Below are 24,661 nucleotides of genomic sequence, written 5' to 3'. Positions count from 1 at the left end.
CGAGAGATACAGTGAGCTGCAGTGTGACTGTGGCTGTGATGTCCCAGTCTTCCATAGGCAGCAGCTGGCCCATGGTATAAAAAGCAAATTGGCGAATAAAATTCACACTCCTCAAAATGTGCGAACGTCCTGATTTTTTTTTTTTTCTCTTCAGCATCTCTTTCCTCTGAACCCAAACCAAGGAGGCAAGCACGAGTGTTTTAAAAAGTCCTTTTCAGTTTGAAATGCTGTCGATTTTCTTGGTAAAATATTGTGTTTATGGCAGTGAGTAGTGAGGGCTAGCATGTGTGCATATACACACACATCACACACACAAATACACTGCCCTTCCATATTATAGGACTAAGCTACAGGACAACAAGAAATCTATGCATTAACTAAGCAAAGACCTATTTTAAGCGTGAAGTTAGGAAATAAGATAGACACAAATTTGTTGCTGCATAAAGGGGTAGGTCTAGTGACATTATGGTTCTGAACTCAGTATGTATATAATGCATGTTATTTAGCATATGCTTAAAATTAAGATGAATCTACTTTGTATAAGACATTAATATAACATAAATAACCTTTCTTTACATATAATATGTCCATTAGATTAAGGCAAAAGAAGTGAATTTTATAAAACTCAGACTCCTCTTGAAGCAAGGTTCAGTTAAACAACAATATTTAGAATTACATCGAATGTCCTAAAAGTTTCTCAGGAAAGTTACACACTTTTGAGAATGTGAATTTGTAAGTGGAATTTCCTCTGTAATTTTTTTTTTTACATTTTAACATCTTTATAAGTAGCAATTATAATGTGGATATTATTGTTTAATATTTTTAAATGAACTCCTTTTTCAAAAGCATCACTATAGAAGATTTGAAGATTTATAGAAAAAAATTATAGGACAGTTGGGACAGATTTCTTTTGTCCCCCCAATTGATTGTGACCCCTGATCATGTTTTATATTGTCATTAGATACTGTGTTTGTATTTGAATGAACCAATGTTCCTTTGCAATCTTTTCCCTCATCTTTATTAAAATAGAATTGGCAAGTGATAAATGTATATAATTATGGTAGGCACTGTGCTGTCTTGATACTTACAACCATTGTATGCATTATGAATTGATAGCCAATCAAAATAATTAGCATATTCATCACTACAGCTACCTATCATCCCTACCTGTGGCAATTTTCAAGGAAACATGCTTTTTTTTTATATAGTCCATGTCCACTAACTAAGGGATGGTACTGCCCATGGTGGACTGAGCCCTTCTGCATCAATCAGCAATGAAAAAACATCCCCATAGACATGTCCAAAGACAATACTAATGGAGGTGATTCCTCAGTAGAGCTTCTCTTAGATCATTGCAGTGTGTTAAGTTGACAAAACTAACTGGCATACTCACTTGGACCAACAGCTCCTCACCACCCACCCAAATTTCTCCAAACCCATCACTGTACTATTTAATGAGTTCAGCTTTTTAGAATTCATGTATATGTCAAATCACACAGTTATTGTCTCCTAGTATCTGACTTACATCACTTTACTTAATACTCTCTTGGTAATCTACATTGTCACCAAGAGCAGGATTTGTTTATTGCTAAAGATGGAATAATTTTCAATTGTTAATATAAATCTCATTTTTAAATCTATTCATCTGTTGGCAGCAGGTTGATTCTGAACCTTGGAAATTGTCACTGTCAGAATGAACATACGTATAGCTATCTCTTTGACATGACATTCTGATTTTATTTACTATGCATATGTGTATATGTGTGTGTGTGTGTGTGTGTGTGTGTGTGTGTGTGTGTGTGTGTGCCCTAGGGGAATTGTTTGATATAGTTGGAGTCTCTATTCTATTTCATAACAGCCATTTTAAGTTAAATTCCTTCTCCACAGTGGACAAGTTTCTCTCCCTCTACAGTCTCCCTGGTACACATCCTTGTTTGATAACTGCCATCCTCACAGGGGCAAGGTGTATGTTGCTGAGGCTTGAATTTGGATTTCCTTGATAAGTTGTAGCACTGAGCAGATTTCCTTGTACCTCTTGGCTACTTGTGCATTTTCTTGAGAGAAAAGTCTGTTCAGTCACTATGTCCATTTATAAAATCAGTTTATTTTCATTGTAGAGTTTCTTATTCATTTTATTTATTAACCTCTAATTACATGTATTATTTGCAAGTATTTCCCCCTTTTTAGATTATCTCTTAACTTTGTTACAGTGCTTTGGGTATGTAGCAACTCAAAATTGATTAGTGACTTAAACTTAAGGCCTGAATTTGTAGAAGTACTAGAAAAAAATGAACAAATCTTGATGCATCATGATTAATTATAATCCATCCTTCATTCACATTTTCTTAGCCTTTCTCTGGATTCTAAGTACTCTTTAGCATAATCAGATCATATCTGCTGGACGATTCCATTTAACTAACACGTCTCTTTGAGTTCATTTTGGCTCTATATCTCAGACATTGCTTCTTTGGTTTTTTTGGTGACAACTGGCAGTTGTCGGAGCTCAGTTCAGATATTTGTGGAGTGGCCTTCCACTGGCGTGTATGCCTAATGTCTTCTTCATAATGCACAGTGTTTTAAGTGGGGGGAGGAGGACCGTAGGGGTGTAGAAGCATGTTTACAGTTCTTAGCCCAGGAAGTGCGCATTGTGGGGAGAGCTCACCAACACAGTAACTTAACTCTGCTCAAGCCAGCCTTGACATGTGGGAAGGTAGTGCTCCTCAGCCTTCTTGAGGGCACAGGAGATTTCTCTTCTTGACCCATGATATTCTCTCAGAAAAACTCACGGTGTGCAGCACATGCTTAAATGGTGGGGAGAAGATCAAAAACAGAAGATCCACAGGAAGCGCCTAGGAGTCTTCTGAGTGAAGGGCCATCGCTTTGTCTCTTCCCCGTCTGTTTGCTAGTCATAGACTCAGGGATACTTATTCCATCCTTTGGATCACAGTCCAAGATCACTGGACTTAGCGTGTTTCTCAATTTCTTCCAACATGGCCAAGGAGAGCTTCTTCAGGTGACACCTGTGTCCTTTGAAATATCTCATGTTGTGGGTTTACTGGTTTATTTCCTTCTAGCTGCTTACTTTACAGCATGACAATATTGTTTAGGGTCATCTGGTACATTTCTTGTTTCATGACCAGGACCAATCACTCTTCTAATGACACCTCCATCCCTGCTCCACTTTCATTCATGAATGATATTTTTAAAATGGGTTCTAGTTATCAGACACATTTGCTGCTGGTAACATGTCACTGCATCTATGCCTTTTCAACTGATAGAGAAAATATATGTGTGTATTCTAACCCTTGCATTTGCTCACATCTATAAATATTTCTGTACGTGCCATCTGTGCCTGCTCATAATTATATATGAGTTCATACCCAGTGCCTCTCACTTGAATTTAAACCAGTTGGATTATGTTTACCTCTGTCATGTTTATCTGTAAAACTTCACCCCAGCATTGAGGAACCTGCTGCCTGCATTTACTAACTATTCAGGTCCCTTAGACACGTGCAGTAGCATACAGATATCCCATCTGTATCCCAACGGCAGATAATTTATCATCTGTAGGTCACAATTATATACAGCTCCCTTTGTCTTCATTTTACTGACTTTATTCACTTTAAATCCCTTCACCGGTTCAAAATATTTGTGTCATAATTTGTTATTCAGTGAGATCACTTATACAGTGAGATTGTACCTTAAGATGAAACAGAAGCCAGCATATTACTCTATCTCATTTCATCGCAGGTGCCAGAATATTTAAAATGCAATTACATTTTGCCCCAGATTCTGAAGTACTTTCAGCTCCAAGCTTAATTAATTTCTATAATCAAAGAGTTTGTTCACAGTGTGCATTCACATATATGCATCTGTGAGCCATGCCTACCCATTACCATTCATGTAATCAAATCCTACATAAATGTAATGTTGTAATATTTCACATTGTAGTTTCTGAGACAATACACTATTTTTTAGTGAACAGGCATCAGAAAGAATAGGAGAATATATATTAGCCTAGCAGTGGTGACTCTGTCTCTAAGGATTTGAATTATTTCTCCTCTTACCTTTCCCACATTCTAACATAAAATCAAGGGAAATACTGCCTTGGGTACTCCATTTTCTATTATTGTTGGATCAATTCTAACTGAGGTCTGGACAGGTTAGTGCTGAGAACAGAGTGTGAAGCTAGGCTTTGCTTCTGTGGCTTAGATCTTTGACCTACAAAGATACAGCAGCATCTAGGACAAGGGTCACTTTTATGTACTGATTGAAGATAAGTGTCCCAGGACAATCACAAACTATTTCAAGTATGTCTTTAGTTCTGTACCCAGGGGTCAGAGGCTGGTGAATCTCTGAGTTCAAGGCCAGAAAGGTCTACACAGTGAGTTCCCCTTTTAAATAAACTAAAAGTAGCACAGAAGATAGAATGGCTGTTCTCAGGGACTGGGGTAAGGAAAAGATTGGGTAGACATGCTAACAGGTGTAAAACTTCAGTTAGAGAAGTCACACCAAGTACAACATAGTGATTGTAAGTAATTGTGTATTAGATACCTAAAAATGGCCTAGATAATAGGTCTTGCCGTTAAAAATGGGGAAATGGACTGGAGAGACAGCTTGAAGTTAAGAGTACCTACTGCTCTTGCAGAGAACCTGAGTTTGATTCTGAGCACCTACCCACCTATGGCTCACAACTATCTGTAACTCTAGTTCCAGGGGATCTGACACCCTTTTCTGTCCTCTAAGACCATGGTTCCCAGATGGTGTAGAGATGGACATGTGTACAAACAAACCATTCATTCACCTAAAATAAAATAATCCTAAAAAGTTTTCTATGGGAATTAGTCAACTTGACTAAACTATCAATAGTGGCTCAAATATATCATAGCCTATACACATCAAAATAACATGGTGATTATTACAACATTATATAATTTTTATCATGCTAAAAGTGATCTGTGGAAGCCTACTTGAAACCAATTGATGCTTAGAACTGTATGTGGGGTAAAACTGGGGACAATAATCAGACTGAAAGCATTTCTAATAAGTTCTTAATATTGATTTAAACTTTAACCCAAGCAAGGGGCAACTATAAATTAACACTAATGCAGTTTTATTTTTATATTAATTAAGAAATCAATAACTGATAACTTAATGTTTTCTTCAACACGGTATCCTTTTGATACACAGGGTCAGTCTATTCATATTGTATTTGGCATGCTGATAGTAAATAGATTTATGTTTTGGTGTTTTAATTTTGAAATCAGATTGATTGATAAAGATGGTATATTCTCACTCTTGTGTTTTCTTTACAGTGGTAAAATTCTGAGCCTGTATGAGCCAGCTAGCAACTGTCTCTTAGCTCAGTTACAATTTCCAGGGAAATCCACTTGTGTAAACCAAGGTTGTGTCTTCTATTTAGTGATCTGTAAGCACACAGCAGTAAAACATCCCTAAGTTGGGAAATGAGGGCTTTGCCATCAGCTTTCCCATAATGAGTAGTGTGCTCTAGGGAAAGCAAGTCTTTGTCTGAGATGCTCAAACTCCCTCAGAGCATTCAAGAAGCCAACTGTGCTCTCAAAACTTTATGAGCCCAGGTCTCAAAATATATGAGCACACTTCAGAGTCCTCGGGACTTGATTTCTCTGTCCCTTCCTCAGAACACAGAGCTGGCTCTGTGGAGCTCTGTGGGCTTGCTTAAGAGTATGTGGAGGGGGCAGGCGTCTGGGAGCGGATTCATGTATAATTTTCTGTGTAGCTTGAAACCTATCTCCTCGTGTTTCTTCAGTCCTCGCTTTGAATTCAATCTCATTGCTTTCATCACTTTCCATCTTAGCCACGCCCATACGATTTTGCCAAGACAACAGCCAGCCTGAGAAAATGAAACGCAACTCTTTGAGAGAGGAGGGCTTTGCTGTTTGGACTGCTGCTGCTGAGCCACCCGGCCACTGGACAGCCTGTGCATTTTTTCAGATGCCAATCTCTCTCATTGTTCCAAGTAAGGGTAGCAGCTTAAGAAACACTTGCATGGTTCCCAGACTTTCCTGAAGGGAAATGGAGGAGTGGAAGTGGGAGAGAGGGAAGGTGTGGGGAGGACTGGCCTCAGAGGAGGGAGGGGAAACCTCAGTTGGGGTATAATATATGAGAGAATTAAAAAAAGAAATAAAGAAAAGAAAGAGAAATAGAAATAAGGAAAGAAAAAAAGAAAGATAATAAAAATAAAAAAGAAACACAACATGTTCTATGAACTGGTCAATCTGTCCCCAAAGGCTAATGACCCCAAAGAGTAGATGTCTGTCTGGAAACACCACTCATACCACTTGCACTGTGAACATGCAGACATTTACATGGATCCAATAAAATATTATCTTCCAAGCCTTTGCCCATCTTATTTTTTTAAGGCTTCACATCTTCCAAACCAGCTTCCTCAGGTGTCTTGGTGACTCCTTTCTGATTGCTAATTTTAACAATTTAAATGAAAATGTATGCCCCCTACCTTAATTATCTATCACACCTTAAAAAAAGAGATTTATTTATTTTATGTATGTAAGTATACTGTCACTGTCTTGACACACCAGAAGAAGGCATCAGATCTCATTACAGATGGTTGTGAGCTACCATGTAGTTACTGGGAATTGAACTCAGGACCTCTGGAAGAGCAGTCAATGCTCTTAACCACTGAGCCATCTCTCCAGCTCCCCAGCACATTTTTATAAAAGCCCCTCCCTCAATGCAGCTGCTGGCAGGGCTTCTGTTATGTAGGAGTTGGGCATGGGGGGGTGGGGCTGCCCACATTAGAAAAGCTGAAGAATAATGTTTTCCTCCTATCCTTTCCTATCAGATACTGCTCAAAGCCTGGATGTGCTTTCCCTGCCACTGAGCTGTCTCACTGGCTCCCCAGAGACCAGCCTCCTCCTTCCACCATGTACCTGCTTGCCAGACTCCATTGTTAGACCTGCAGGCTTCCTTAGACCCTAACTGAAAAGGTGTGGCTTTCTGTCTCCTCCATCCACCGCCTTCAAGCATCTGCCAATATTTACAGCTCGTCTACCCTATTGTTTTCCTCTCAGATTTTAATAAACATTCTTTCATTAACAAGAGTAAGAACTAAAAGACTGAAACCCTACTTGCTCCAATAATATATTGCACCCAATATGAGGTCTCTAAATTCCCCAGTAACAATGATGATAAATTAAAATATTCTAATAGACTATGCTTGAAGTCATTCAATAAAAAGCATACCTATTAGCTCGTAAATAACCAAAGACTAGCTTTGGGGTGAAAAGAAGCCCACTTTATATCAACTGTTGAGTTTCATTTTTAGGGAGACTCCTAATAAATCCATTGATTTAACAAGTGATTGCAAATGCAGAAGCCAATTCAAGCAAGCAAGTGGTTACTATAAGCTTAGTAATGGCTCTAAAGTACTGTTAAAATATATCTTATAACTGAGTTAACACATACCGTCGTTAGATAATTTGGACTTATACATATTTGGTTCTTTAGCATCTTTATTACTGCTTAAATAATTAGAACTACCTAGCAAATGAGGAAAAACAATATTTCTTCATCAGCTTGAAATATCTCGAGGCATAAAATGCTGAAGAAAATAAACATGTGGAGCCGGGCGTGGTGGCTCACGCCTTTAATCCCAGCACTCGAGGCCAGTCTGGTCTACAGAGTGAGTTCCAGGACAGCCAGGGCTATACAGAGAAACCCTGTCTCGAAAAACCAAAAAAAAAAAAAAAAAAAAAAAAAAAGAAAAGAAAAGAAAGAAAGAAAGAAAGAAAGAAAGAAAGAAAGAAAGAAAATAAACGTGAATTGAATAACAGGTACATTATCTAGTGGGAATCTTACAACATGTGGTTTACTAATCTGATGGTAACTCCCCTGAGTACTGGGCAGAAATCACGGTCAGCAGTGAAAGTCTGGGAATGCTGGCTTTAATCTTAACACTGCTTCTAAATCATCAAACACCATGCAAGGCTGGAAGGTGGCAAAGTCATTATTTGGTTGCATCCTTTATGAGTCCCAATGCCTATTCCCACATCCTGCCACAGCATCTACCCACTGCGGCAGTCCTGAATTAGGAGGATGAGGCCCTATTTTGTCATTTCTGTGTTGAATGTGAATTCCATTATAGCTAAGGATTAAGTGAAGCCCTCCTTCTATTAGGCCTGAGACCTGAGTTTTCCCACAAATGATGGGATTTGCTCTGGCACACAGCGTCTCAACCCTTGGCCCTGTGATTACTGTGAGTCATTCATTTCTCCACTCACTGCCTTCTAATGGCCAGGAGTTACGTCAGGCACTGAGCAGTCACAGAGCCTGAAGGATTCCTTGACTTCCTCTCCCGTAGTCCACTGGACAGTTCAGAGCCAGCTAGAGTGAGGAGAGCCAGAACGTTCTATAAAAGAACATGAAAAATTAAAGTTGGCTTTGGAAGCTCTGTGACTTCCCCCACCAAGTCATCCGGAATGATTAAGGCTTAATCAACAACAATGGGTGATGCTAAAAGCAAAATCACAAACGGGAGATATACAGCTTGTTTCCTTCCACACATTTTATTCTAAAATAAATAAGGTACTTAAGAATTTTTAAAGGAGAAGAGTTCGGAGCACATTGAAAGCACCCTAACATCCTCTCTTTAAACACCAATCCTCCGACTCGTGTCTGCCTAATCATTAAAGATTCCATCTTTGCCACCTTGTCATAAAGTTATCTAGAGAATCTTCAGGACTTTCCTATAGAACGAAAAGCATCAGGAATTCCTCAATTACCAAACCTCCCCAGCCATCCCATAATAATAACCTTCCTGCTTAACCACATTCACACCTTTAAATGGTAAAGAACCATTTGCCCTTACGACAAGGGAAAACCTTTTTTTTTGTCCCCTTTAAGAACACAACTCTATGTCTGTTTTCGCTGCATTTGTCTGTGTATGGCATTAACACACCCTCCGGCCATGCAGCTTCTCCTCCCAGATTGTCTGTGCGATCTCCTCTGTGGAGAGGCACTACACGTTTGAAACCCTCTTTTCATTTCTGTTTCCTCCTTCATTAAACTTCATCCAACACATGGTGGTTCACCCTCTGACGTTTCCCGATTTCATCAGAATAAGAACTGGCTTTATGGTAGTGGAAAAACCAAAGCAAAGCTGGGGGTAGACTACAAAGGGCGGCTTAGCACAGTCCCTCGTGTCTTAGAGCAGCTTCAGAATTTCAATGCTTTCCTTACAGAGATAGCCATCGAAGTGAGCTGCTTACTTGTTAGCGATAATTATTTAAAACGTTGAAAATTAATGAATCTGGATAGAGAGACACTCAGCAGTTAAGAGCACCAGATGCTCTTGCAGAGGACCTGGGTGGACTCCCAGCACCCATAGGACAGTTACAGAAGGTAGCATGCAGGAGATCTGATGCTGTCTTCTGGCTTTCTCAGGTATCAGATACACACAGTGCACTTAGATACATGCAGACCAAACACTCATATGTCACACACACACACAAAATCCTAATAAGAAACAACCAAATAGACCCTGATATAGCTGTCTCATATGAGGCTATGCCAGTGCCTGGCAAATACAGAAGTGGATGCTCACAGTCATCTATAGGATGGAACACAGGGCCCCCAATGGAGAAGCTAGAGAAAGCACCCAAGGAGCTGAAGGGGTCTGCAACCCTATAGGTGGAACAACAATATGAACTAATCAGTGAACTTTCGGGATAGCATTTGAAATGAAAAAAAAAATCTAATAAAAAAAAAAGAAAAAAGAAAAAAGAAAAAAAAAAGAAACAACCAAATAAACAAAAAACATTGCATTTGTTCAGAAAGAGACCCAAAGCTATATCATAGGGGAAAAAAAACAATGCCTGAATGTTTAATTGTCCCTTAGAATAAAACATTGCTATTCTCTGGATGTGGGGGAACTCTCCCCATGCATTTTGCACCGGAGTCTGCATTTCACCAACTCCTGACTGGTGCTCACACAGTTTCTCTGGGGATCTGGAGCTTGATGCCATTCAGGCACTCATTGCATTCATAAAATCTAGTTGTTTTTCCTTTCCCTCAGCTAAAGTATGTCTCCCTCATTTTATAACAATTGATATCAGCTGCTTCCTCCAAAGTTGGTTAGAGAATGCATTCCAGTTGCCCAAAATGCATAGCTAAGTAAATATCAAAAGGAATCCATAGTTCAGGGTGTCTGGTCTATTCATTTACAGTGAAATGCAATACAATTTTAACAAGGGCCACTGTAGCACAGGAATGGTGGGAGGCACCAAGCAGCTGCAGGAATAGCAGACAGGCTCAGATCTCAGGAAGCTTGCAGTCTACTGAGGGGAGACAGCCACAGCTAGAATGAAAGCTGGACAGAATTGTCACCACAGGTGAACAGCGGGATACAATGAAGTTTCAGCAGATGGCAAAAATCACTTTCCACTTTCCAGACCTGAAACTAGCCGTGGAAAAAGCAAAATACAGATTAATACACAGAGTGAACTCAAGAGATGTGTGCCAGGTGATATTTGGAAGCCTGATTAGCGGGCTATTAACATCCAGTTTTTTTGTTTGTTTTTTTGTTTGTTTGTTTTTGTTTTTTTGTTTTCCTTAATATGGAACGCTTCACGAATTTGTGTGTCATCCTTGCACAGGGGCCATGCTCATCTTCTTTGTATCATTCCAATTTTAGTATATGTGCTGCCGAAGCAAGCACCAGTTTTTATTTTCGAAAGTCTTAATTGGAAAGACAAATGAGAGGTAGCTAGAAGATGGCAGACAGACAGACAGGACAGGACAGGATAAGACAGACAGACAGCTCTCTTAAATGATTGGTAAATAGAAGATAGATAGGATTATCTATCATATATGTATATATATATACATACATATATATATATATATATTAGACAATATACATACATACATACATACATACATACATACATACATACTTATCACAGGGCAATTTTGGGAAAAGGAAAGTGCTACTGGAAGAGGTTAGGGTCCTATTTTAGGAATAGAAAGGTCTCTCTGACAAGGAAAGTCTGCCCTTAAGAAAGTGAAAAGCAGGACATACAGATATTTGTGGGGAGAGGTGGCACTTGAAGCTAAACTTGGGTTTCACTTGGGAGATCTTAGAGTAAGAGGCAGACAGGTAAACTTAAAAGGAACAAGCTATGGAATAAAAAGTTAACCAGGCAATGCTAAAGCTTTTGTAGTAGAGGATGCAATTAATCACAGATTATAATAATAGAAAAGTTGAGCCGAATGGCATTTGACACTTCTGTATGACTATGGACAGTTCTTTTTTTTTTTTTTTTAAGTTAGGTATTTTCCTCATTTACATTTTCAATGCTATCCCAAAGGTCCCCCATACCCACCCCCAATCCCACCCACTCCCCCTTTTTGGCCCTGGCGTTCCCCTGTACTGGGGCATATAAAGTTTGCAAGTCCAATGGGCCTCTCTTTGCAGTGATGGCCGACTAGGCCATCTTTTGATACATATGCAGCTAAAGACAAGAGCTCCCGGTACTGGTTAGTTCATATTGTTGTTCCACCTATAGGGTTGCAGTTCCCTATAGCTCCTTGGGTAATTTCTCTAGCTCCTCCATTAGGGGCTGTGTGACCCATCCAATAGCTGACTGTGATCATCCACTTCTGTGTTTGCTAGGCCCCGGCATAGTCTCACAAGAGAGAGCTATAACTGGGTCCTTTCAGTGAAATCTTGCTACTGTATGCAATGGTGTCAGCATTTGGAAGCTGATTATGGGATGGATCCCTGCATATGGCAGTCACTGGATGGTCCATCCTTTCGTCACAGCTCCAAATGTTGTCTCTGTAACTCCTTCTATGGGTGTTTTGTTCCCATTTCTAAGAAAGGGTAAAGTGTCCACACTTTGGTCTTCGTTCTTCTTGAATTTCATGCGTTTGGCAAGTTGTATCTTATATCTTGGGTATCCTAAGTTTCTGGGCTATTATCCGCTTATCAGTGAGTACATATTGTGCGAGTTCCTTTGTGATTGGGTTACTTCACTCAGGATGTAACCCTCCAGGTCCATCCATTTGCCTAGGAATTTCATAAATTCATTTTTTTAAATAGCTGAGTAGTATTCCATTGTGTAAATGTACCACATTTTCTGTATCCATTCCTCTGTTGAGGGACATCTGGGTTCTTTCCAGCTTCTGGCTATTATAAACAAGGCTGCTATGAACATAGTGGAGCATGTGTTCTTCTTACCGGTTGGGACATCTTCTGGATATATGCCCAGGAGAGGTATTGCGGGATCCTCCGGTAGTACTATGCCCAATTTTCTGAGGAACCGCCAGACTGATTTCCAGAGTGGTTGTACAAGCTTGCAATCCCACCAACAATGGAGGAGTGTTCCCCTTTCTCCACATCCTTGCCAACATCTGCTGTCACCTGAGTTTTTGATCTTAGCCATTCTGACTGGAGTGAAGTGGAATCTCAGTGTTGTTTTGATTTGCATTTCCCTGATGATTAAGGATGTTGAACATTTTTTCAGGTGTTTCTCTGCCATTTGGTATTCCTCAGGTGAGAATTCTTTGTTCAGCTCTGAGCCCCATTTTTTAATGGGGTTATTTGATTTTCTGGAGTCCACCTTCTTGAGTTCTTTATATATATTGGATATTAGTCCCCTATCCGATTTGGGATAGGTAAAGATCCTTTCCCAAACTGTTGGTGGCCTTTTTGTCTTATTGACGGTGTCTTTTGCTTTGCAGAAGCTTTGCAATTTTATGAGGTCCCATTTATCGATTCTTGATCTTACAGCACAAGCCATTGCTGTTCTATTCAGGAATTTTTCCCCTGTACCCATATCTTCGAGGCTTTTCCCTACTTTCTCCTCTATAAGTTTCAGTGTCTCTGGTTTTATGTGGAGTTCCTTAATCCACTTAGATTTGACCTTAGTACAAGGAGATAGGAATGGATCAATTCACATTCTTCTACATGATAACCGCCAGTTGTGCCAGCACCACTTGTTGAAAATGCTGTCTTTTTTCCACTGGATGGTTTTAGCTCCCTTGTCAAAGATCAAGTGACCATAGGTGTGTGGGTTCATCTCTGGGTCTTCAATTCTGTTCCATTGGTCTACTTGTCTGTCACTATACCAGTACCATGCAGTTTTGATCACAATTGCTCTGTAGTACAGTTTTAGGTCCGGCATGGTGATTCCACCAGAGGTTCTTTTATCCTTGAGAAGAGTTTTTGCTATCCTCGGTTTTTTGTTATTCCAGATGAATCTGCCGATTGCCCTTTCTAATTCGTTGAAGAATTGAGTTGGAATTTTGATGGGGATTGCATTGAATCTGTAGATTGCTTTTGGCAAGATAGCCATTTTTACAATGTTGATCCTGCCAATCCATGAGCATGGGAGATCTTTCCATCTTCTGAGATCTTCTTTAATTTCTTTCTTTAGAGACTTGAAGTTCTTATCATACAGATCTTTCACTTCCTTAGTTAGAGTCACGCCAAGGTATTTTATATTATTTGTGACTATTGAGAAGGGTGTTGTTTCCCTAATTTCTTTCTCAGCCTGTTTATCCTTTGTATACAGAAAGGCCATTGACTTGTGTGAGTTAATTTTATATCCAGCTACTTCATTGAAGCTGTTTATCAGGCTTAGGAGTTCTCTGGTGGAATTTTTAGGGTCACTTATATATACTATCATATCATCTGCAGAAAGTGATATTTTGACTTCTTCCTTTCCAATTTGTATCCCCTTGATCTCCTTTTGTTGTCTAATTGCTCTGGCTAGGACTTCAAGTACAATGTTGAATAGGTAGGGTGAGAGTGGACAGCCTTGTCTAGTCCCTGATTTTAGTGGGATTGCTTTATGGACAGTTCTTATCCTCTCTTTCTTTTAAGCATATATGTGAAGCAAACAGCTTTAGAATACAAGGGTAATGCTTTTTTGGAATGCAGAGAGCGTTTGTTTCCTTTTAGGATAATAAATACACTCTTTGAAGGGTCAAGGTAGTGGACCCTTTTTAAGATTGAGGTAGAATTTTTCGTGATAACATCACCCCCTTGGAAGCTCAGGTTCCCATGGGCTTCTTCTCATCATCCCCATGGTCCTGGTGAGAAGAAATGGTGTAATCCTAAATGCTGCTTCCTGAGCTGTGCATAAGAACATTCTTTGTGTGACCCAGGAGACCCATGTCCTTGGCCTGAATCTATGGAGCTATTCTAATGTAAGTCATTATGTTGTAAAGTGAGACAAAAACCAGACAATCTTCTTCCTGTGGGTAATAGAACGCTATGCCGAAAAGGGTGCACGTGGGACATGGGGACAGTGGGAAACAAGTGATAGATTTTAAGCAGAATATTGTTTCATAATATTAAAGGATTACAGAGACTTGGGATGTGAAAACGGTGGTAGAGAGAAGGACATCTCACACTTTGTGGACAGGCATTTGACACACGGTCTTATAGATTGCATTTATTTATTCAGACAACTTATAGAAAATATACCCCTCATGTGCCCAAGAGTTCTTCAAGAATCTGGGATACAATTCTCCTTTCTGAATATTGGAGCTCAAGAATGAAGATCCAATCTCATGGTGGTTTGAATAAGGATGGATCCCATAGGCTCGTATATTTGAATGCTTAGTCACCACGGAGTGGAACTCTTTGAAAAGATTAGAAGGATAAAGAGGTAATGACCTTGTTGAAGGAAGTGTGTCACTGGAGGTGGGCTTTGAGGTTTCAAAAGCCCATGCAAGGCCAAGTCTCTGTCTCTCTTCCTGTATCCTTCTCTGTTCCTATCCCTCTGTCCCTGTGTGTCTGTCTGTCTGTCTCTGTCTGTCTGTCTTTGTCTCTGTCCCTCTCCCTCTTTCTCCTTCCCTGCTTACTTCCCCCTCTCCCTCCTCTTCCTATGGAACAGGGTGTAAAACTACTGCTACAGCACCATGTATGCCTGTGTGCCACCATGTTCCCTGCCATGATGATAATGGACTAAGGGACTAATCTCTGACATTGTAAGTAAGGCCACAGTTAATTGCTTTCTTTTATAAGAGATGCCTTGGTCAAGGTATCTATTCACAGCAACAGAACAGTGACTACAATATGCTTTCAAGGGAATCTCCAACATTCATCAATAGAATATCGGCAAATTGGATGTCAAATGATCATAAATGCTTAAAGCATGTTAAACAGACAGAGTAGCATGGATACTCTGAGACAGCATGGGCAAGTGAGACTTCTCAAAGAGGTCCATGCTGAAAAACAGCAGAGGGGAGGAACCATTCTGTGTGCAAGAGATGAGGAAGTAGAAGCATAGAAAACATTTGTCTAGTAGAGCGCTTGCCCACATCTATAAGTAGCAGGCATGGAGACATGAGTCAGAAATTGACAGCTACAGCAGTGGGATTTTGATGGCCACATATGCATTCCTATGCACACGGCAATAAAGAAGAAAGCCACACAGTTTCGGAAGAACAAAGAGGGGAGCACAGGTGAATGAGTCAAATTCTCAAAACTGGCCACTTTAGTAGAAAGGCATAAAAGTGTCTGAGGCTGGAGGGCTGGGGGCAGTGTGTTCAACTCTGTGATGGCCAGGGGCAGTACACTCAAGAGGAGGGGCCCAGCTGGAGTAGGTAGTGCGCAAATGGAAAAATACTGCCTTGGTTTCTGACCTAGCAAGCCTGATGGCTTTGAGATACTTTGAAAGTTTTCCTTGGCTTTGAGAACAGCATCTGCATTGACTCAGTGCTCTCCTGCAGCTCTCACCCGTCTTCACCTCTGGTGGCATGCCAGGCTCTGATCTCAGTGACAAACCAAATGGAGAAATGAACCATCCCACATGAGTTGTCCCTGATCATCCAGGTCCTGTCCTTTCATACACTAAGGTGTGAATTCAATGTGTAGGTTTTAAAAAAGAAAAAACAGACTTTAGGGCAAACTTTGTTTTGGGGAACTTGGGGATATTAGAGGTTGGAAAGTTCCAGTGCTTTCCCAACACTGACTTTACAGGACTTCCTGGATAGTGATGGTGTCATGGTGTGTGGCTTTGTCTCTTCTACTTACATTTGCTGGAATAATTCAGGTGCCACATTTCCATAAACACAGATTACATTAATCCATCATATTAACTGCCTGTCTATTAAAACATCTATTTTCTTCAGAACTTCCAAGATACCTCTGGGTTGAAATTGGTCAGAGCATCTTATTTCTAGTTTAAAATAGTTCTTATTTATTACAGAAAAATTTAAAGCACAAAACATTAAAACATAAGAAGGCACAAAGCTTAGACATCAAAGCTTATTAAGTATGTGCATGTAGATGTATATGCAAACATGTATATATGTTTAAACAGAAACATATCTTTCAAATCTTCAAAGATAAAATACATTGTTTTGGAGTCACTGCTAGGAGTTATAAGAGCCCTCAGACCCAGACATACATGTGAAATATGATCAAATCAGAAAGTTGGTATAGTTGCAATTTTTTGTATTACTTTGTCTTTGTAAATTACAGTTAATCGACAAAGCAAGTAATCAATCAATCAATCAATCAATCAGTCAGTCAGTCAGGAAGTTCTCCATACCAATCTCCCTCCTATTGTTAACATCAGTTGGTATTATGGGCAACAATATCCTTACTTACCCCCAGCCCTTTAGGGCAACAACCTTACTCTTCCCTAAGGAGTACCCGGACAACAGGAGTGTGTGGTGGTTCTAACAGATTTAATATAATCCCAGACACCAAAAATGGAGGGTCAATGCACGAACCCCAACCAGTCAGAATAACAGAAATGCTTTCATTAATAATGGTTACATTATCCTAACCAATGTATTCTTTTCCAAAGTGTAGCCTGACAAAATGTCCACATTAGTATGTTATATCTTCTATAGTAAAGAGGGTAATTTAAAAAATTATTTCTATAAATGAGATTTCAATACTCAATTTACATGCAGTATCTAAATGCAAACATGTTTTGTGATCAAATCCCATCTTATTAGAGCAATAAATGCCTACTAATCAATAGCTCATTCGACCATTCATGATTGACTCTCTATCAGGTTACTTGATTAGAGCTAACCAGGATGACTGTCTTCCCTTTTACACACCATTTCTCATTTCCATGGGATAATGGCTGGAAGGATACTGTTCCTGTTGTCTATGCCTTATGATTAGAAAATCAATCATTCAATCCTCCTTGGGTGAATAATTCAGATGAAACCTAGACATGACATACATTATTATATTTATCTGACCAATGTGTAATCATTATCCTTGATTTGCATGTCAGTATAGTATGTGTGTGTAATGTGGTACATGTGTGTATAGTATGTGTACGCATATGTGTACAATGTGTGTAGTGTGTGTGTGTGTATGTGTGTGTGCAGTAGCATAGATTTTTAAGAACTTCCATATTAAATTTTCTACTAAAATATAATATCTCCATCAGTAAAATAACCAACAAATAGCTACTAATGCGATACTTAAATTATCCCTGGTTAGAAAATAGATTGCAGGGGCAGGAGAGAGGCTAGGAGGTTAAAACATTTGTTAGTCTTGTAGAGGATCTAGGTTCATTTCCAGGACCCACAGGATGTCTCACAACTGTACATAGCTCTAGTTTCAGAGGATCTGATGCCTTCTTCTGATCTCTGCAGGCACCAGGCATTCATGTGGTGCATGTATGTGTGCACGCGCATGCACAGAGAGAGAGAGAGAGAGAGAGAGAGAGAGAGACAGAGACAGAGACAGAGACAGAGAGAGAGACAAAGAGAGACAGAGAGAAGAGAGAGAAGAGAGAATACTCATACACATTCTATAAAATAAATAAATTTAATTAAATCATACCAATAATTTTAAGAAAAAATGGTAATCTAAACTAGTGTAGATAAAATGCCTATCAAAGTACTATGTGGGTGTGGCCACAGCAAGGACACAGAGAAGAAATACATGGAGTATTTGTCCTATGATCCTCAACTCCAGCACTGAACAGCTGCAAGATCTGCAGCAGTGGCCCACAGTCAACACCTGGGAGCAGTCATTGCCTGCTCTGATGGATAAAACAACTCTTTAGGAACGCCTTGTGTCTACCCAAGTTTACACAGGGAAGAAGCACACAACACTGACTGTAGTTTTATCTCAGATTATGGCGAGCCCACAGTCTTATGAGAAGAGAATGAGAAAGTGCAGGCAGTGGCAAAGGCGCAGTGACAATGATGTAGTGTTTGGGGAGGAGTTAGCATGGATGATGTCAGATGAGACTCATAAGTCAGAAACCAACAAAGAGGAACCATGACTTCAGAACAGCAGCTTGGCCCCATCCTGTTGACTTTAAAAGGGAGATCTGGGATTTCTTCCCACTCTGAAGCCAGTCCTATGTTCTCTTCTGGAAATCGGCACCAGCACATTCAAGAAAGGCACCAGCCTGCTAACGTGCCTTTATGTCGTAATACAGAAAGGTAAGAAGCCTCCTGGGGGACATATAAAATCTCTTCTCTGAGACGGGGAGACTTGATATGGGCTTGTTCACAGAGCATAGATGGCTTCACTCCTGATGGTTGAGAGAATACTAAAACAGCTGACAAACACTTTCCAATTGTCTACAGTTTTCCATTTAGATTCTTCTGTTTTACCTACTGCCCACTGAGTGATTCACCAATAATCCCAAAAGTATATGCCAGGTCATGCAACAATAAAGACAATTCTCAGGTGAAAGGAAGGTTGAAGACAGAGTTTTCAGTCTGAAGACTATCGGACAGGAGCAAGTGAGGGGTGTGAATGTAGCTTGGCTCAGTTTCCTGACAGAGAGCCCAACGCATCAACACTCTGAAACAGCCAAACTCTTAATGTTCTATGTCCTTAGAAGTTACTGGCAGCTGAAGGTTTCCTGGCACTAAGTCACAGCACAATAAATTTCAATATCCACCATCAACGTGTCATCTTTCATAACATAAGTACTACTTGGGTCACCACAACCCTTTCAAAGCTCAAAAGCCTATTCTTCAGACTGTTAATTAGGCTTCTGGGGATGCTGTCAACATGTGGAACATTTCTGCCAGGTATAATTCTGTTGAACCTTCCTTGAGATTCATCTGAACTCTTCAGTTGAGCTCCTGTCATTTTTAAATGTCACTCTTAAATGTGATCATCTGAATTTACTTACACAGTGGATTTGAGGTTTTAGAAACATTATGCACAACTCTGAAAAACCCAGGATTTCAGATTTATATAAATGTCACCAAGGAAGAGCCGCATAGACAGATTCAGGTGACTCTGAATAGTTCCCTTCTCCCCTGTCCTTCCTACAGTTAAAGAGATGTTGCTTGGGATCCCCTGGAATGTGGAGTGAGGGGGTAACAGCTTGTTCTCTTTGTTACCAATCTATGACCAAACCTAAAATCCAAGAAATCGCTGCTCATTTATTTAACAGCTCAGTCCCCACTCAACAGAACAGATCAATCAAGTTTCTCATCCAAACATAAGCCAAGTGGGGCGCACTATAAAGAAGAAAGAAGCATGAGGAAGTCCTGTGTGCTGGAGAGAAATAAGCCTGGGGTCTGCGCACCACAGCTTCTTTTGAGTCTTATTTTCCATTCAATATTCCCCGTCAAATTTAAACCTGTTGAGTGCTTCTTAAAATGGAGGTTATAGTACTCTGGTGCAGAAAGTGTTCTATTGACTTTTCAACTTTTGACCATTTCATACTTGTATACAGTGAACTTTGATATATCCACTTCATGATCTTCCTCCCCCTGTCTCTCCCGATGACCTCCTTCTCTGAGTTGGTCTCTCCCCATTCTCTACCCTCTCCTTGTGTGTGTCGTACACCAGTGGTCACAGATGTCCTGTGTCTATGACTGCAGCAGCTATGTCGCATCTAGAAAGCAGTTCTCTACACTCCTCCCTGTCACCTAACTTTCCCAGCCTAACCATAATCTTTTCTGCAGTGTTCCCTAAGCTGCAAAGGGAGAGGGAAAGATGCCCAGTGATGGGGAAGCACTCAAGTCACTCACTGTCAGTTCTTTGATCAGCTGAGTCTGCATCAATCACTGCCCACTGCCAAATGAGGCTTCTCTGACCAATGTGAGTGGTTCACTAGCCTAAGAAGCAGCGGGTGCTCTGCTCTATCTGCATCTTTGTGAGTTAAATATAACTATGTACAGTGCCTGCCTCACATAGAAATATGCCCACATAATAGGTATGAGAACACTGTTGGTAGTGATTAACAATAAAAGCAGTTGCTTGTGATGTAAATTTAAAAACAAAGAGAACTGACCACAAATAAAGATGTAGAAACTTTTTCCAGACTAGACTTCATCTACCTTAAATGAAAGTCTAATATGGAAGCTAAAATTTCAGTTCGATATTCCTACCTGAAAATATGTTTAGCCACTGAGGGTCTCCTAATGTCAAGATGTCAACAATCCTGCCCTAACTGTTTCCTACAAAATACATGAGTCATTTCTTCAGGTGGTCACCGATCGCATAAGGCCTTGCTGCCCTTGTGCTCAATGACTGCTTCCAATGTCCTCTGGCTGTGTGTTTGTAAGAAGAAAACAGGGCCGTGTCTATTTCACTGGATTTTCCTGGAGCTAGTACAGTACCCCGTGTCTGCTAAAATGAAATGGTTTTGATACTGATCATGATTTTCATCATCTGAGCTATGATAATAATTATTAATGCTCAATAACTTTTGAACAGCTCCTCTAGCATCAGACGCATATTACAAGGTGCCATTGGAGCTGAATTTTAGAGACCTTGGAACATTCTAGATGGCCGCTTCTCAAGATGTACTTCTAGTGCTTCCCAGGGTCGCAGGGATACCACAAGGAGTAGAAAGGGAAGAAGCTGTCAACCCAGAGGGATTTGACACTGTTTTCCTTCTCAATGATTTCACGTCTCACAAGGACATTGCGGTGTTACATCATAGCTTCAGCTAGATTTATAATTTTCAAAATACAAAGAAAAAAGCTTTGCACATAATTCTCAATAACAGGGAGAGTCTGATGAGGGTGGTGCAAGTCAGTGATTTTGGAGGACAGCAAGAAGACTGAGGACGAGGACGGGGTAGTTGCTATTCACAGTGACTTATTCTGCCAGAATGCCCCTTCTAATGAGAGGAGGGCCCAGGGTAGCAGAGCTTATTTCTTTGTCCCTTAGGATGATTGTCATCCCTTTTGAGTAAAAGACAGAAGGAGCTGCATACAACCAACATCTTGTCGAGTGATAATGTCATTTCTTTTAGAGTGACTACTTAGGAATTTATCCTCATGTGGCTTTAAATAGCCTACTCATGAGTGTGCATAAAGTTCTTTGCACACAGCTGGGCATCTAAAATGAAGGCAATAGTAGTTTTGCAAGGATAAACTACTTATGAGAAGTTATAAAGAATTTCCAGAAAGTGCTTCTTCAACCTATTGAAACTATTATTTCATTTTAAAACAAGTTCTTCAGGGTGGGTTTGGGCATTTGGCACATATAATTAATCTGTAATAATCCGTTAAGACAGGGAGTAATAAAAGTCTGATAAGCCCAGCTGTGTCGAGTTGAACGAGAAATGCCCCACAAAGGCACATGCTTTGAACATTTGGCCCTCCGTCGGTGGCACCACTCAGCTCAGGGAGGTTTAGCCCATGGAGCCTCACTTCAGGAAGTACATCATGGGGGATGGCCTTGGAGTGTTTAAAGTGTCAGCCCACTTCCAATTACCTCTGCTTTGTGCCTGCAGTGAGATGAGTCCTCAGTCTCCCCCTCCCACAGCCAAGCGTAACCTCTGCTCACTGCCCTGCTTCTCATGCGCACCATGGACTCATCCTTCTGAAACCAGAAGCTCAAATAAACTCCTTTATGAGTTGTCTTGGTCATAGTGTCTTATCATAGCAACAGAAAAGTCGCTAATAAGCTAAGTAGAAAGACAAGACCTTGGCAAGAATTTTTAGTATTTGATGAATCTATTCATTTAGCGTGTGCTTGCTCTGAGTAACTGGTGAAGGCATTCACTGGATCTAACCAATGGGGAAAAAATGATTCATCTATTACTTTGAAAACGAAGATTAGGCATCACTGAACACAGTACCACAGAGCTAATTGCCAGAAGGAAGTACATACAGTGAATGAACTAGTAACCATAAATGTCCTGTCACTCAATACTGACACCTCTCAGCTCCAGAGAAGTCAGAGCGCCACATGGATTAGGTCTCATAACCAGGGTGGAGAAACAGCCAAGTATAGCATCCCGGATGAAACTGAAACATCACATGTTTGAGGGCATCGTGGGTTACATAGCCATGCTCAAGGCCCACTGAGCTAGACAGTGAGGACGTATGTCCAAACCAAGGGCTGCAGATGTGGCTGAGTGCGTACCATGCACAAGGTGATGTGCATAATCCTGAGCACTGAGCCAACCATCATCATCAGCAGCAGCAGCAGCATCAACAACAACAGCAATCTAATGGGAAACAAAGAAGAACCGCTGGCTGCTGATGCAGTGACTCACAAAACAGTGTTACTTCCTGTGTAGGAGAAGAGGAAGTTAGAAAAGGAAGAAATATTTGGGAAAAAGGCTCTTAGCTTCTAAAAGCCATCTCTAAAATTCATGACAATTTGACACTGTCAAGACTCATTTAAAAATATGACACGTTTAAAAATGTTCCCAAACTCTAAACAGCCCACTCACTGAAATTATACTGGAAAATGAAAAAAAAATAGTAATTTCACTGTATTATAAATAAAGAATAGATGACACCAAATATGCACACCCACCTGGTGAGTCACTGGGAAAACTGTCCCTGGGTTGTGAAACACTTAAATGGCATCACTTCCCCAAACGGGTCTCATCACAATTAGAAATTAGGTACACTGTCCGGACATTGAGGCCAGCAGCAGCACACACCTTGACTTAATTCTGATACGCCCAGAGCGTTTATAAGAATTCATCATGCTAAGTAAACAAGCTACACGCGTCTTCCATCATCACAGAGTCGGAAGGCATCTGCTGACAGCAGGCTGATGAAAGCATGATGCTGCACAAGGATGATGGGAGGATGGCAGCTTTTGTACCAAGCTGCAGCTGCCCTTCCTGCGGACAGTCCTAGAGCAAACCAGGCTGCTGAGGCTGTTTTCCCCAGTAGGGTTCCAGAGCTGCATCCCTCTGTCCTAAAGATGATAGGCATGGAAAATTCTCTGCTACCCCTCCTGAAAGCACCAACGTCAATGACAGGATTTCCAGGCTTTCCAGAGAAGAAAAGATTGCTTTGTGCTATAGCCTGAGAATTCTCTTTGGTATAACGGGCTGTATTCTACATGGAAAGGGAAAGTTAACAGTTTGTAAAGTAGGGAAAGGAAAAAAAAATAAAGCAGGAAACATACCTACATAAAAGTGTGTGTGATTTCATGGCAGATTTGAGGTGTTTGCCTATAATCTTAGCACTCTGGATACAGAATCTAAGGTTGAAGGCAAATTTGGGCTGCATAGTGAGTTCCTGGCTAGCCAGGGCTAAGTAGCAAGGTCCTGTTTTGAATAAAACAAAGAAAAATGAAACAAAATGTATGTTCTTAAAGTGAGGGAAGGATAAGTATTGAGAAAAATATGTTGATAGAATAAAACAAAGTTAATGAACAGTCTATAAAACACACACACACACACACACACACACACACACACACACACCCCGCTACCTCTGGGGGGGAAAAATCAGAATTCTATACTCTGATTATTAAAAAAATATATATATATGGCTATAAAATAGCCAAATATGCTAAGCCTGTAAGAGCATTCTGTTCTTACTTTCCCGGCAGTAAATGATCTGGCTGACTGCACCCAGGGAAGCCATGATAAATTTCTCTGTCTAGTTGAAATACCCCTGTGCTGTGCGTAGCTTGGCCGGCCACAGTGACTTGGTGCCAAGTTCTAAACAAGAGGTCATATAAATCAATCCTAAACTCTTTACACAAAGCCACAATGAAGACAGTTTGAGTATTGGGTCTCTAAATAAGTTTAACTCGGCTTTGGGGAAGTAGGAGAACACTAAAATGTAGCTTTTACAGTTTCCAAACTAAACTCTTGGTTGTTGTTGCTGCTGTTGTTGTTGTTTTTTTTTTTTTTTTAATCTGATTTTAAGATTTATTTTTATGTGTATAAAGGCTTGCAAGTATGTATGTGCACCACATGTGTGCCTGGCCTGTGGAACTCAGATGAGGTCTCAGGTCCCTTAGAACTGACAGTTGTCAGACACGCCATGAGCCTGTGGGTGCTTCAGAGGTCCTCTGGAAGAGCAGCTAGTGCCCCTCCTACCCAGCCTCTGAGCCATCTCTCCAGCCCCCTCACATTTCAGTCTTACTGTTTTTCTCTGTCTGAATCTTGGTAGAACACACTTTTTATTAATGACTGTTTCAGCTGACCCTCATAGACAGCCCTTAATCAATTTCTCATGACCCAGAATCCAATAATTTAGAACAAGAATTCAATTTAAACGGGTCTTAAGTGGTCAGCTTCTGGAGTACACTAAGAAGATGCTGGGGACGTGTCCATAGTTCACTCTTATCAAAGTTTTAAAACTCTTTGGGAAGAGTTTGAGTAGTAGAAGTTACAGAATGTATGGTCTTTCAAAATACACTAAAATAATCTGAATGAGTTTAAAACTCCGGAATAATGCGAAGATAAGCCAAGACAAAGAGAAAAGG

The 24,661-nt window shown here is 40.4% G+C and overlaps 1 protein-coding gene and 1 non-coding gene across 11 annotated transcripts in view; both read right to left on the bottom strand.

Annotated features, from left to right (window-relative positions):
• Positions 1-24,661, bottom strand: part of Dclk1 (doublecortin-like kinase 1) — a 296,766-nt gene that overhangs the window by 223,038 nt on the left and 49,067 nt on the right. The window lies entirely within an intron of this gene.
• On the bottom strand, positions 10,608-10,714 carry Gm25132. The gene has a single exon (XR_003954723.1). It is a non-coding gene; the product is annotated as a U6 spliceosomal RNA (small nuclear RNA).

This window comes from Mus musculus, chromosome 3, assembly GCF_000001635.26.
Source record: "Mus musculus strain C57BL/6J chromosome 3, GRCm38.p6 C57BL/6J".
NCBI lineage: Eukaryota > Metazoa > Chordata > Mammalia > Rodentia > Muridae > Mus > Mus musculus.
Note: the sequence above shows the minus strand (reverse complement) of the source record. Positions and strands in the feature narration are given on the sequence as shown.